The sequence below is a fragment of the Calidris pugnax genome, unplaced genomic scaffold (assembly GCF_001431845.1).
Source record: "Calidris pugnax isolate Ruff unplaced genomic scaffold, ASM143184v1 scaffold42, whole genome shotgun sequence".
Classification (NCBI taxonomy): Eukaryota; Metazoa; Chordata; class Aves; order Charadriiformes; family Scolopacidae; genus Calidris; species Calidris pugnax.
The window spans coordinates 12,204,422-12,220,491 of record NW_015090920.1 but is presented as its reverse complement, the minus strand read 5'-3'; the positions used below and the strand labels follow the sequence as shown (position 1 = coordinate 12,220,491).

At 37.4% G+C, this 16,070-nt stretch overlaps 1 long non-coding RNA gene across 1 annotated transcript; it reads right to left on the bottom strand.

Moving 5' to 3' along the window:
• Positions 1–2,571: 2,571 nt before the first annotated feature.
• LOC106892598 lies at positions 2,572–14,023 on the bottom strand. The gene is made up of 4 exons (XR_001412893.1): positions 13,917–14,023; positions 11,975–12,173; positions 4,610–4,722; positions 2,572–2,669 (listed from the first exon to the last, which is right to left on the bottom strand). It is a non-coding gene; the product is annotated as an uncharacterized LOC106892598 (long non-coding RNA).
• Between the last annotated feature and the right edge of the window lie 2,047 nt (positions 14,024–16,070).

The window sequence follows — 16,070 nt, the reverse complement described above, 5'->3', positions numbered from 1 at the left end:
GCTCTCCAGAAACGTTTTCCCACTGGGTATTTTGTCATAGCCCATTGCTAAGAAAGGAAATCTTCTACAGAAGCACGAGACTGTCATTGATCGCAGTCACCAGTCCTTCACGAAAAATCACTGCTAACTTCAGAAAGGGCTTTGAAGTAAAAGGACACATACACTAATAATAATTGGATAATACCTTTCATTTTCCTTCTCTGAGCTCTCTCCTGGGACCTTTAGCTCTCCTTTTTCCTCTGTCTCTCACTCCATTCCTCACTGAAGCCTCGGATTTTGACCACCGCACCCGTCTCCTCTCTATTTGATGCCACGTGTAAAAAACCCATGGCTCTACCCGCTTTGCAGCCAGAGTATATGTTTCTTTCTCATTAGAACATATCAGATGTAATTAAAGTTTTCAACAGTATGGGAAAATAATGTGAATGGGATCCATATGTTCAAAATAAAACTCAGTGTTTTGTTTACACATTTCATGAATTAAGGAAATCTTTTTTTCTTAGCTGCTGGTAGGTTATCTTGATAATCACGCATGATAGCTACTATTTGTCGCTATATAAAATTAAATTATCACATGTGTAATCAGGTTGGAGGTTTTCTCTGCAGGAGAGTCACATCACGGGAGAAGAATGTGTATTAAAAGTCTCTTTGCTTTTTCATGGAGGAAATAAAAGTACCTGACTATAATTTTACCTGTATTACCAATGAATTCGGAATGAATAATGAAATACTGAATCCTGTTATCAGTGATATGATTTTCAAACTAATCTTTTGACAGAAACATGGTAGGATGAGTAACACGAGAGGACCATTAGGAATAGAAAATCTTTAAGAGAATTAATAAAGAGGGATGTTTACAATTTATATCTCAACATGAGTAGAATTATCACCAAAGAACTTTCATTACTATAATAGGGGATCCAGCTTTCTTCTTTGAATTTAAGAGTTTGATGTTTAAAACCAATATCTGTTTGTTACCTACTTAAATATCTGAAGAATTAAAAAGAACCACTAGATTGTGTAGTTAAACTAGTGATGAAAATTATTGTGCTCTACTTTTGTTGAATTCTTCATTATAACTAATTTTCTTGGTTTTGTCCTGATGGTGGAGTACATTTTGAATTAGGCATCTGATATCAAGTAAAGACAACACACACTGTAGAACACATATTTGGTGGTAACATATTTTCTATCTTAGTGGTTAAAATACACCTTTATGTCTTGGGTTGCCTTGCTCTTCACGTCATCCAAAATTATTTCAAGTCCAACACCTCCATTGTTTGCAGTAATCCTTTTAATATTCAGCATGGAGAGAGCCAACAGGTCACAAAAGTGACTTTCCCTTGTACTGTGAAATTTCATTTGGATTTGAAAAAAGCTCTGAGCTCATGGGGGCTGTGACCTCAGTCAGGAAGTCTTGATTTCTAGTGTTCATCGGCAGGAGGGTGACAAGCTCCTCTGTCTCACGACTGACCCCAGAAACAGCCACATGCTCTGAGACTGAGTTTTATAAAGGGCAGCTTTGCTGCTCAGATGGTTAACATCTATGTAAAAACTCCTCATAGCCAAATCCCTAATAGTAAAGCATAGTGAAAATGTTATATTTGCACATAATGACATATTGTTCACCCCAAGTTGCTCATTTCCATTAAAAAATAGGCACCTCCAAATAGAAGATGTTTCATCCCCCAGGGAATGAAGATCAGTACTTAATTTTGGGATACCCTGCCCTCTAAGCTTCATTTTTACCAGTTTAAATCTCCTTGATATAATTTTAAACAGCTTTCTCACCCTCTTAAAGTTCTCTCTCTGTAAGATGGAAATAGTAGCCCTGTATGTCAAAAGGAGGTAAATGGCTTCATATTCTCCAGGTACCTAGCTGGTACATTGATGAATGCTCTAAATGAGACCAAAAGCAAACGTATAATTCCACATTTAATTCAAGCCTTAAAGACGTGAAAGGGCTTTGCATTGAATAATGAAAAGAGAGAAGAAATAGAAGGAAACTGCCTAGAGTATGTGTGAACATGTAATTAAAGACTGTACCTTAATGCAAAAGGCAGATGAATTAGAACTGCAAATCCACTTACTGTTAGCACTCCTTGCTTCAGAGAACTTCACAGATTAATGTTCTTTCAATGTATTTCCGAGTAATGATGTACAAGCCTATACATGTATATTTAAACATTGAATGAGCAATGGATCAAGTCATTGATTCAGGAGAGATTTACTGTATAACAACTACAGGAAATAAAATCTGGATAAGAAAGGTCTTTTCTACTGAAAATTAATTTCAAAATAGCCATCAATTTAGTCATGAAGCTCTAACAAAAAGGTTATATTTTGCTTTCCTAGTTAAAATTTAAATAGTCATATAATAAAAGCCACACTATTTTTTTAAATCCATTTTAACAAACTCAGTCAAAAACTGCATTTATTACAAACTGTAACTTTGTGGCCATACTCCTATCTTTATTTCCCTGCTATTGTGATGATTTACTCAGCTGCCATCTCACGCCATGCACCTCAGGGTGCATCTCCCCTACCTTCTTGGTGATCTCCTGGTGGCGTGGTTCAGACCTGGTCCACCCACTCTGCAAGCATGGGAGTGCACATTTGAGCCGTGTTCTCAAGCTCTCAGGTTCACTGAAGACAGGGTTGAGGACAGGCTGGAAAACACACAGGGGTCGGGGGAAACACTCAGTTATGTAGTGTGGATATGGCCCCACCATATCTGCTGCTACCTCATTTGATGGCTCGGTTCTGCAGCCCTCTGTACCCACAGCCAGCAGTGAGACTCCCCACTGGGGTGACCTGTGTTGGGCAGAAAAAGGCAAAAAAGGAGGAAAAAAAAAAAACCAAACAAAAAATGACAGTATGCAGTCAAATACAACTATGGTCTAGGCAGACAGTGACTTCTTTCCCTCAGAGGCCTCCTCAGACGCTACCCACTCTGCCCCTTCCCTCTCCTTACAGATACCAGAGTTTGCTACGTAACGGGATGCACTTTAGAACTGCTCTTCAGCTGATGTCAATTCAGTTCATTTAATTCAAAGCTCCAAGGAAGGGAAGGAACAAAGGGTAAAATAAATAAAAATAATGAACCAATTGCTCAGTTAGTGTAATTGCATAGGCTTCAATAGAACTGCACTAATTTCCAGCAGCTGGAGTATTGGCTCTTTATTTTTATTTACTTTACGTCCTGTTCTTCATTTCCTACCCTTCCATTTGTTTATTATTTTCATGTTCTATGGTGGCTTCATTTGGAGTGTAAATTCCTTGAGGAACCAAGTTGGTTTTTTGTTTGTTTGTTTTTTTTAAACACACACAAGTCTAGAACACAGAGTAAATGCATTCCAGTGTATGATAGGAGAGATGTAGTAGGTGTAGAAACAGTATAGAACTGGAATGAAAAATACCTCCAAATCTGGCTCCACGTATAATTTCTACCTTGGACAAGATCTTATTTCACACACAATGTTCATTGTTCCATTTTACAATTCGTGATTTAAGAATAATTAAGTATTGTATAACTAGCATAGCAAATGACCAGCTTATTGAATACACTTGCATGTAGAATTAATTCTACCATTTTTTGAAAAAAAAAAAAAAAAAGTAAAAATTAAATAAATTCCCTAAAGCAATAACAATTCTGAGTAAAATAGTTCTCTCAATAGCAGTTGCACAAAACGCTTAGGACTAGGACTCAAAGGACATAAAACCTGCAATCTTTCCATGAAAATGTGATTAGACCTTGACTGTTCCAATGGGGAGAAAAGGCTGTGTGCCATATACAGAATAGCATCCCGCTAATTTATACTGATGTGGCAGCGTAGGTGGAGGAAAGTGTGAAAAAAAAAAAACAGTCTGTGGAAGAAAGACTAATTGCCAAGGAATCTGGTGCTATGGCTTTTAAAAGAGGATTCATATGTCAGAAATTAGGTTATTTAAATGGTAGGTATGAATTAGTTTCTTGACAGAAGAGTATCACTGTTATTTTGTGGAGCATAAAATAATGCAAAACTCATCCCATCTCCCATAGGTGAAAAGCCTCAGTATTCCCCCTGAAATTAAGCTAGCACTCATGTAAGGATTTAACAAGGACAGTGGGTCAAAGACTGAGCTGAAGACGGAAGGTGAAGCGGAAGTTGTAAAATTTGGTCTGGGGACTATTTCAGAGCCCGTAGTTAATGAGTTTAGTCCAGCAGTAAATCAGGAAAGGTCTAACAGCTCAGTGGTGTCTATAGTGTTGTTCTTGTGTTTCAAGAGCTTTCACTTTCAAAGTCATTTGAGCAGATGAATTTGTTCAAACAAAGCCACAAGGGATTTGATCTTTTACTATCAGACAGGAAGAAGAGCCTAATTTCTTTAGTACAGACTTTATCCAGTTTATGATTCCTCTGAAATGTCTTTGCATACACATAGTTATATACATTTACTGTGAGAACCCTTTCGATGAGAAAAGACATAAACAGCTTTTACCAATAATTCATTAAAAGTTTATAATAACTTTACACTGTAAATACCTGTATTAAAATATTCCTAAAAATAACTGTCTTTATTGCTGACTTAAAAAATACTCTCAGTTTTTGAAATTTATTTCTTTTACCTCAGTTATTTTGTGTTGGAGAGGTCTGCATGCACTTCTAATGTTAGCACTCATTAAAGTCTTAGTCTTAAAGTCCCTGGTGAGACAGATGGTTTTCCTGGGATGAAGGCCACCTAAATGAGAAGAGACAGATCTGGTGAAGTAGGAGACAGGGAACCTAGGAGTTAAGAGGTTCGTTAAGTTTAGTTTGCTCTTGTCTTCTGCTTTTGTACTAAACCTTTCAAAAAGGTCTTACTGATCATCATAAAAAGCTAAGACATAAATTAATCTATATACAACCTATGCAAGACCTCTAAATAAAGTTTATCGTATGGAAAATACAAGCTTTATCATATTTCATACTTATTCTTGGTTTTTCATTAGACAAAATACAAATAATAAAGAAATTTAAAAAGCTTATAAAACCCCAAAACAGGTAATGTTTTTTCTTCTTTTCAAATTAACAACTTGGCTTTTATATCAATGATAAACTGAACTGTCTTGAGCAGTATTTACAGATGACTCTTCAGCTTGAGCACAGGTTATGAAGTGTTTATTCCATTTTTAGTTCTAAAAATATAATTTTAACAATAAATTTTAATATTCCAGTATCAATATAATTACATGAAAAATGAGACCAATTTAACTAGAGGGTAAAGAGTTTATACATAAGTTATTAATCACGTTGTCAGCAGCATTTTTCCCATAATATACTTTACTGTTCCTGAAATCTGTGAAGTTAAAATGTAATAAAAACTTCTAAACAATTTCCCCTAGACAATTTATCCTGCTATAAATTCCTATCATACATATAAAACCCTGGAAGTATCATTTATAATGTGCATTTCCAAATTATTAATTGTCACTGTCATTATTAATTATTTTGTGCTGTCAGGTAAGCACTGAAGTTCTCAATTAAAGTGAGAAGTCATCCCATTTGACTCAATCTGGTCACATAATTAGCACTCTTTTATAGACCCTTTCATTAATGGTGTCACTCCATTTACAGGCTACTATAGCGAAGGGAAATAAATGTCCCAAATTGTTTCAGGCCTACAGAATGTGCATATTGCAATTCCAGGTATAGCAATAATGCTATTTATATCACCGTTCTGTGGGGAAAAAAAAGTGAGTTCATTTTAACTATGCCATATATTTTTATTAACCTTTCTGCTGCAGCTGAGATATTGATATGCCTAAGCATCTTCAACAGTTAAGGCAGGAGTCTCTTGATATTAAAGTATTTCAATTTTAGGAAAAATAATTATTTTCCTGTAACAATAAAATTGGGGGAACGCAGAGTGCACCTTTATAACCTGTCAACTATAAATATACGTTTAAAATGCTTCCAGTGCCACAAAATGCAACATGCTATCTGTTTCTGTAAAGTAAATCTTATGTTCCTTAGCACACACCATTTTCCATGTCCTGCTAATAGTTTAAAAGAGATTTCCCACAAGTAGACAAGGTGTTTTTTAAATGCATAAATTCTTGCTGCTTAATGACACTGATTAAAAGAAAGATGGAAAACCTAAAATGTTAAGGTTTGCTTTTTGCTTTTTCCAAATGTAAAGCCCTTTTCCATGGCACATATTGTTTATTCACTCAGCACTGCGTGAATTTTTGGCCCACTTTAGGGGCTGAGGACAGCATAAATGTATGTAACCAACAGTTTGCCTTTGAATGTCTTTTGCCCAGACTGCATCATTTGTAGCAAGAAGTAATACCTGCAAGTCACCACTGTGCACCAACTACAGGCACTTAAATTTCATTTAGTTTTTTCAGAGGGTGGAAAAGGAATAGAAGTTAATTGCTCAACTTCAAGGGTAGATTTTGTTCTATGTTAGCATTGAAAACAATTAAAAATATATTCTGCTAAAGGGAGAAATCTGAATAAATATTTAAAACTCCAAAATTTTGAAATTCAAGCCCATAATCTTTATGTTTATATACTACATATAGCATTATTTGCACTTTATAAGAAATCAATGCTTTTGAAAAAAGATAAATGAAGCAAGTGAAAAAAACAAAAGTAAAACTAAGGAAAATTATATTTATGAACTATTTTTTTTTTAAGTTCAGAGTTCTGAACTTTAGGACTGTCTTACTATTTAAAAAAACAAATAGGGGAACATCCAAAGACATGCTATTTTCTTGTCTTTCAGATGACATGAGAAAGCCCTTCAACAAATACATGTCTCGGCATTTGTACAACGGTTTCAAATTACAAACTGCATTCTCTAAGTGTCACAGAAAACCATTGTATTTAGTGGCAGTATTGAATTATTTTTTTATTGCCCTAGGATGTGTACTAGTCAAAGCAGAACTATTTGGCAAACCACACACACAGGACTGTTTACCCATGATTAATACAGCACATATTAATCACTCACGAGTGGTATGTGTAGACAGATAAGGGGCTGATTGCAAGCCCCAAGCTTACCTCCATGATGTGTAAATTGTCTCCAGTCAACCACACAAATGTTTCCTCCAAGCACAAGGAGGTGGAAAGGCAGATCAATTCTGAATCCTAAACAACTCAGTCTTTCAAAGAAGCTCCCCAGATTTAAAGCTATTTTTGCCCCTTTCTCCTCCCCAGCTTTGTGGACCTTGCTGCTACTTGACTGGGCCAGAGGATGCAAGCCTTTTTGTGTTAATTTAGTGACTACCTACAGCAGAAGAAAATTGGGACCATAATTTCCCAGTACTCTGGAAATAGTACCAGTTACATTTTATTCTAAATCAACAGACCTCCAAAATTATTGTTGAAAGCACATGAAAAACCACAAAAAGAGAAATACTTAGGAAATTGGAAAAAAAGGTGGGCTGAGGCATAATATGCCCAAATATTCCTTTTCTCCTCCTGTCAGCATCTGCACTAGAGTCAGAAGCTGGATGGAAATAAGTCTGCAGTTCTAAAGAAAGAATCCTTCCACTAACTGAAATGACTGCTGCAAAGTGGGCAGGGACAAGATACACGGACCTGAGAACACATCTCCACCCTGTCTTGCAGGCACCATCAGTTTGTCACTGTTATTGCTCTCCACTGAAAAAGAATGTAGACTTTCAATGTTCAACCTGCCCTTATATGAAATTTGCAAATATGTAAATGTTGGTCCTTGGGTTCTCTCAGACTGTAAATACAGTATAGACTGTAAATAGCAGCCGTGTTTATTCATCAAAACAGTTTATATCACCACAGTTCTTTCTGATTTTAAGATAAAACAGAATCTGTGACTCACGATACTCTGAAGTCTGAATATGATGTAGTTGGAAAATAGTCCAAAACAAGGGAAATACTGGATCTGCTGTGCTATCTGACAGCAATTAAAGAATGTGTAAATGGCATGTATATCCTATAAAGCTGCCTCCAACAAGGCTGTCTGGTACACCTTCAGTGTGTTAATCCTACGTATAATCCTAGTTTGCATCTCTCACATGAATATTCACTACATCTTAGGAAGCTTTTTTTGCCGTTTGCCAACTTTGCTCCGAGTGGCAGGTTGAAACGGACAAGCAAATTTTTCTAAGCACCCTGAATGCTAGACTATAGATGTGGTACTTTGAAATACCTCTAAAAAAGCCATTTTATTTCAAATTCAAAATGTAGAAGTATTATGCTTCCATTTCTGCAGTGCCTGGGAAGCTGTCCAAATAAAACCCAGGGTTGTACTATCCACATTTTGCAAACGTTTCCCAATGTTCTATGCTATTTTCCACAAGTATTGTAGCCAAATAATTTCTATTGAAATTAGCAGCAGCCATTCATCCAGAAAAAAAGTTAACATTTTGACATCACAAAGTTTTGGAGAGGGTGAGGAAGAGGGAGAGCTTTCTGTCAAAGGCCAGCTCTTCTTGTGGCTCATACAGACACAGATTTCACCAGCTCACAGCTGAGGCTGCACTGGCACTGGGATGATGAAACATCACGCCTTTGTGCACCTTTAGTAGGTGAGCCAATAAAGAGAGAAATATACATGTTCCCTGCAAGTCATATGAAACTGTTCAACTATAAAACACCAGCATTCCCTCTTTTTAGGCCTAGACATAATCCCTTTTCTTTAGCGTGAAGCTTGGATCATTTCTTAATGTTTTTTTTTATCCCAGCTCCTTGTCCTCTAACGTACCACCCAGGCAGGCTTTTGGGTGGACCTTGTGCGTGTTTGGGTCACAGAAAAAGAAAATTAGTCCCTCTGCTTTTCTTGTTACTGAGAGTTTGGGACTGCAGTGACTGCCGTTAATATTGACATCCCAGGACGTACAACTATTGTTCTCCTTTGAATTTCAGGACAACTGGTATTTGGACATCTTCATGGGCTTTAAAAAAGAGTTGTAAAAGGCTTGTTCCTGTTCCCATTTAAGCTAACAAAACTTTTGCCATGACTTCAGTAGTCCCAGGCCCTCGAGGAGGACTTTCACAACATTCAGCTTCAGCCTTTGAAGTTCCACATGGTTCAACTCAAAAGTTGAGTCACTTGGAAGGAGCAATTTTTCAAATTCTTCTTTGCACACCAAAATTCACATTCCAAAAATGGTAGAGGCCAGTTTAAAATAGAAATAATTTTACCAAACATGCCACCATTTTTTCCCCTTCTACCTGCTGTTTATTGTGATCGTGGCAAATTCACACATAATTTGCTGCTATTTCAAAAGGAGGCAGTCACTGTAAGAGCGAACCAGTAATAATGTGCTCTGTGTCACTGAACACAGGTCAATGTGTACGGGTTTGCCTAGCCAAAATACAGGAGCTGAGGGTGGCTTTTATCTCTTTACAGTCTCACTACACTCTGGCTAAAAATATTATCTGAAAATTGACTCCTTCCAGAACAAGACCACCTTCTGTGTGCATCACCTACCCACAAGAAATATCCATCTAGAGGAAAGCTCTTCTATTTAAACACCAAAATATAGTGTCTCTACACTACAATGATCACATGGATAATCTTCTTGTGACCCACACCTCTACTCAAAAGGAATAAACTAATATTATACTTTTAAAGAAGTGCAAATAGAGATTTATTCTGTCTGAAGAAGTCACTTTCACTTGAAAGTCATTTGTGCAATCGTTTCCACTTTAGTGCGGGAATAGGATGATGTTCTTCTGTGATGCCAAAGTAAATACTATGGCTGCTGCGGCAAGGGTGAAACAGCTTTCTCTGGGGAAGCTGACATGTTATTTCTTCTGCAAAAACCTTCAGAACTTTCTGAAAAGGGACTCAGTATTTGGTGAAGCATTGAGGACTTTTTGGAAAATGTGCTTTGCTTCATAAGAAGTTACGCAGAATGTGGTTCAAAATGTGTTTTTCTAACTAAAGAGAAACGTGTGGTGCATATGAAAAAATACAGAAACCCATGAAAGATATCTTTGTTAAATGTCAGTGATATGTGTCTGTTATTTTTCTGTCTTGCAAGCTAATAAACTTAAGACCAGTTGCTTTACAGACAGGGTAGTTATTAGCTCTCAGTAGAAAATAACGTACCTCGGGGAATTTACAGTATAAGAAAAATGCTCTTAAATATTTGGGGCCATCTGAGCCACCCAGGGTAAGTGTTTTCTGGCAGTAGGGGTGTTATTGTTGCCATAGCCCTGCCACATGATGTTATTCTCCTAAGTAAAATGTAGTTTTCCTATTAAAGAGCTCTGCTTAAGCCCAGCAGCAAGTAGCCATGATTTCCTTCTCATACCCGGGCTGGAAGAGATGGTTTTGAGGATTGTGCAGCAGTGGTAAAGGAAAAGAGCAAAATTGCAATCTGTGGTTAAAATAAAGCAGGTGGACTGCAATAGTACAGCATTTAATTTCTGACTGGGCTCACAGAAAAAAAGAATAGTTGAAGGACTATATTGTAGATTACAGTGACCATAAAAGGTAAATTTGTTGCTTCTGTTTTTCAGAAAGAAGACTTCCAATCGCAAAAATAAGACACTACAAAAACAAATCTATGAGGAGTTATCTAATCCTAATGGTTTTATTTTCACAGAACCTCCTTTTTGCTATTAGGTGTTCTCTATTTTTTCTTAATTGTAACTTGAATCTAGTTATTGAAGATCCAGATTGGCAATAATAACAGCTACCATTAAAAGCCCAACAGCCAGACGATGTGGTGATTGTTGGGATTTAGCAACCACCTTCCAGACAGAAAAATAAACATGAAATTATGTTTTCAAACCCCCAAACAATGTCTGGCTATACACATTCTTGGCCTTAAACTCCGCTTTTAATAATGTAAATATAAAATGATTCTGCATTAAAACTTGACAAAATTGCTTCATCCTTTGGGTTCCAGGGTACCCATACGGAAGTTGAGGTTTTATGAGTGTAAGTAGATTAGACCTGCAATGTTATTTTCAGTCATGTAGTTATTCATGAGCAAAGGTCTTTCTAGATACAAACCAGCTGCAGACCAATTGATTTGTGATTCTGCTAAAGTGGCCCCAAACTGAACAAAAAATTGCAGATACCTAACTTTGAAAACTAGTATTTGTGTGTTGCACAATTCCTCCATGTTACTCCTGTGACATTTTCCCATAAGTAAATGATTGGTGGCCTCCTCAGCTAAGGTCAAAGCCGTGTGACACGATCTGCTCGAACATGTTGTTCGACAGTCTCCAAAGGGAACCTGCACGGCCAGGCTGAGGTGGCAACTGAGCCCTGGGAGGGGGCAAACAAGCCTCCCACCCATCCCTTCCCTGTTGCCACCCTCACCCGCAGTCGGTAGGTGCTGACAGAGACATACAATAGTGGGGTAGATAGAAAAACAGCACATCCTGCCAAACAAAACAGGCTGTTTGAAAGAAGGACTGTAAATCCCAGTGGAGGTCAGCGTCCGCTTGACCATAAACAAATGATGATGATTACTATTAACACATAAAGCTTTATGTGTAGGGGAAGGGGAAGAGAAGCCTTAAGGAAAGCTCCGACACTTAGTAGTAACCTAAACTTCATTGCACATATCTCGTAGTGATTTGCAAGTGGTAGCTTCTGAATAAAGGCCGGAAGAAATATTTGATTGGAAAAATATTATGCAGCCAGAAAACGAGAAGAACTGAGAGAAAGGAGCCCACAGCACTTGAGACTAAGGGCTGAAAGTTTCATCTGATAGAAAAATGAATGCCTGTTGATCTGGGGAGAACATAATGCGAAACATGTTTGCTGAGTGAGAAAAATGTTGATTGGGCAATATCAAAAGCAGCTGTGGTGTGACAGTGGAAAACCAATTAAATAAATGTGACATGGCAGCAAAATAGTCCGTGTGGATTGGGGTCTGTGACGTTACTTGAGGGGACAGTGATGTAAAAGTTGCTCACTAAGCTGTAACTGTGACGACAGCACTAGTGACCTGCCAAGGCAAAGGGGAATACCCATATTACTCAATGTTTCTACATACCTTACTTTCATAATTATGGTCCATCTCTCAGCTTTCCAGTTGCCACTGCTCCTGACGAATCTTTCTCAGATGCATCCCATGCTATAGTAAAGATAAGCTGCCAACATACGTAGCCTTTCTCAGCTGGTAATCCTCCCTTATTTGGACTTCTCCACATTCTCCATTCCCTGGATTTCTTGTTGTGTTTCTTGACAGCAACCTTGAAAAAATAAACAAACCACTTTAAACAAAAAAAATTATATGCAATGTGTAAGATAGGAAAAGTGCTAGACTGATTGTGCCATGACTTCCAACTCAATAGGAATATAATAAAATATCTATACATTTTTACTATTAAGAGCAGAAGAACTTCTACAGCTGTAGTTCTCCTTTGAAAGAATATGCAGTGTCCGTAATGCGATGGGGTTAATTTCTTTTGAGCTATTATTACAAGATAAATCATTGTTTTAGGTATAAATATAAAATCTGACACATTGCATCACAGGCTGGATCGGTGAGATATGCTGGCTATCAATGTTTTGTAAAGTGGCATGGGATGAGAAACTGCTGTACTTGAAAATACTGGAAAGCTGAAATCCAAACACAGAGAAAGCAAGGTTTATGACCATTTCATTTTTTGGTGAGTTTCTTCGTGAACAAAGAAACTAGTATTCAGTGCTTCTGTTTATTTGAATTGCTTAAAATATTTTGCCAATGAGTCACTTTCAAGAGACTAGATGAAAAGGCTTTATCATAAAGAGATAATGTGACAAAGCAATGCAAGTTTGTCTTCCAGATTATTAGTAGTAATTTCAACTTAATGCTAGGCTCCTTGTTTTCAACGTATGCTTCCAACATTTCAGTCAAACATGGGATTTTTTACGCCCCAGAAGGTGTCAACAGTTTTGGTTCCTAAAGCTTTCTACATTTCCATAGAATGGGAAAAACTTTCACTCAAGCTTCCCCAACACTCTCCCACTTCTTCCTTAAGGGACCACTTCAGGATGAATGCATGGTTTAGTCTCCATGACCCACTCACCTGTCGGTGCCACTGTGACTGCCAATAAGCGACTGAAATTAGCTTTAACTGCAAAGCGAACACCAGAAGTAGTTAGACACCCGTAATTCATCCTTCTCTTACTGCATATTTCTGCTACTGTTAATCTGCTTGAATCAGTGACCTACAGCTAATGGATTCAATAGGCTGTTTGCTTAAGTCTGATCAAGCTATTACTAATACAGCTGGGCAAAAAAAGTATGAAAAATACTTTGAATTTGAATATGATTTTTTAATGAACTTCTCTATTCCTAATGCCTACAGCCCACTTGTTTCCAGGTCAGGCTAAAGTCTAGAGCAATTATCCCAAGCAGCAACGGGTTATCTTTGGTGCCTACAATCCATTCCATTTGGTGTGATTTCCTTTTTTTCAACAGCAGCTGGGAAAGTAATTGCTGATGGAAACACATGGACACAGTGAGCTTTAGCATCGCCAGGACTGCATTAGACCATGTGGTTAACTTGAATTGCATGTGTTTGGATTCCCTGTCTTAATTCTGAACCCACAACATAAGGGGAGCACATTTCCCTGCTCCCACATCATTAATTGCAATCACTGTTATCCAAATAATCTGGTTCATAGATAAAAATTGTTTAAAAAAAAGTTGGGAGAGAGACAATAGATCAGCTAACAATAGACCGGCTGATCATTTAGGAAAACTAATAAAAAAATAGTGACATATTAATAAACCACTCCAACTCCTGGCTTGTCAAATATTTGGCCTGTGAAGTATATCAAATTCAAAATCCATCCGCTAAATTCTACTGACACCAAAATCTATAGGAACTCTGATTCTTGTGTAGGGTGACGGGTCAGTTCAGTGAGTTCAGCCAAGCACTAAGGCCTGAAATTTGGCTTCAGAAATTCTGACATGCCTCTGCCTCCGAGCGATCGCAAAGACTTACCAAGTGCTGTAAATAGCCTGAGCACAAGTCTCCGAACGGGCAAACGACGCAAGCTGCCGCCTCAGGTTTGAGCAATAAAAGCGTTGTTACCTTCTGCCTTACACAGATTCCCTACGTGACAAACATCAGAATTAAACAGTTGCAATATTCAGCACATTTTTATCCAGATAAATATTGAAAACATATTTAATGCAATATTGAAGGGATTACAGAATTCAGAAAAGGGAAAGTCTGACTAATGCTGCAGCTGTGCAGCATTCCAGTGAATCTAAGCCATTGCCAGCATTTATTAGCCACTCAGCCTTTGACAATAAACAATCTTCAGCTCATGATCATATATCCAGACAGATAGATGTACAGTATTGCTTACACAGACACATTAACACTATCCTGTCTATGTGCCGTGAATATTCTCAACCACTGGCTTTAATTCAGTGAGGCTGATACAAAAGGTGTTGTCCAATTTAATCTTAGATAACTACATTATAGTATGCTTTGTTGTACGTTTACTTTTTTTTTTTTTTCCTCTGGAGGAATTACCGTGGGCTGAAGTTCATGTAGACTGTTAATTTTTGACATTGAAATAAAGACCTCAGCCATTTTACAAGCTCAAATTTTAGAAATTTTAGGTTGGAAAAGATGTCTTTGCCCACAATATATGGAACCAAACTACTTAAAACTATGACAGTAATTGCAATAGGGAGCAGGTTTTCATCCATTGTAGTAAGCATGCTTTGAAAGAGAAAATACTCATGGACATGACTGGTTTTATGTTTCTCCAGAGAAAACAGTGCAATATTAGGAATATCAAAGAAATTGTCAGGATAATGACCCATTAAATCAGAAGAATTAAAACCACAGGGATCTTTTCCAATCACTTTATGGAATAAGTAACACAAGTTTTGTGAAGTCTCTTCCATTTAAGTGTGTACTTCACATTGCACACAGATCACCAGGCACACACAAGATGGACTAAGAAAGCCACCTCTCTCTCTCTTATCTTTGGTCACCACCACATTATAAACGCCAGTTAAGACCCTTATTTATATTTGCTGTCTGGTGAAGGTTCAGAAGATGAAGCAAAGAAAGAATTGTCATTAACTACACAAAACTGCTCAGTGTGACAGTGCTTTGGTTTCTTGAAATACCTGGTTTGCCAAGGACATGCTCAAGGGTTTATAACATGCAAGCTGAGACACTTGCTTTGACATATAGCATTAAAATGGAAATAATATCAGCCAAGACGAATCTCAAATCAGCCATTCTAATGGTCTAAACAAAAAACCAAAACTGCTTTGTAAAGGAATAGCCAGGGAAATGTTTCAGTGCTTCTGATAATACAAAGCAGAAAGTCACACATGACAGCCTCTCATTTAAAAATAAATATTTCTCTCAATACACAAGACAAAATAATTATTTGGCCTCCTTTCTCTTCTGTTTCTTTTAGAAAATGAAGAATGAAACATCACCAGTATTATCCAGTTGTATTCTCCTCAAAATTCAGTACATCAGAGAAAATCTTAAATAGTACTGAGAAAGAGATTATTGTAAGCTGGACAGTGTTTTATTGTGGTACCTTGCTAAGATAGTTTTATAATACAATCCAAGACCAAGTGGAAAAAGCAACAGAATCCTTGTAATATATGGAAGGATTAGGGTAGGAGTAATATATCTATTTTCATTTCTACTCCAGCATTGGAAGTTCCAACATTAAATACAACAGGAAAGTATTTTAAAAGCATATTTTTATATTTTATTAGCATCGAATTTTCCATTCAGTGCAACCATCTTCAGGACATTCAGACTTTGAAAAATGATCATTCTCAAAGAAGGCTTGGGTGATGAGGAGGCAAGCCAGCAACAGTGGCACCAAGCGCTCAAGTGGTGACCCAACGAACACAAACTCCATCCTGATCTCACCACACAGGTGTCTGAGCTGCTAGATATGCAGATTGTGAACTGCTGTAGTTCCTAGAGCATTTTAAGACATATGTTTTGATGCAAAACAAACAGGATGATGGCATGCCTTAAAATGGCATGCACTACCTTACGGAAGGAACAGACAAGTGGCTCAAACAGCAGCATGAGCGTGACAGGCAGCTCTAGCTAATGCTTTCAACAGTCATCCCAAATTGTCTGTACTTGTTAGTCATT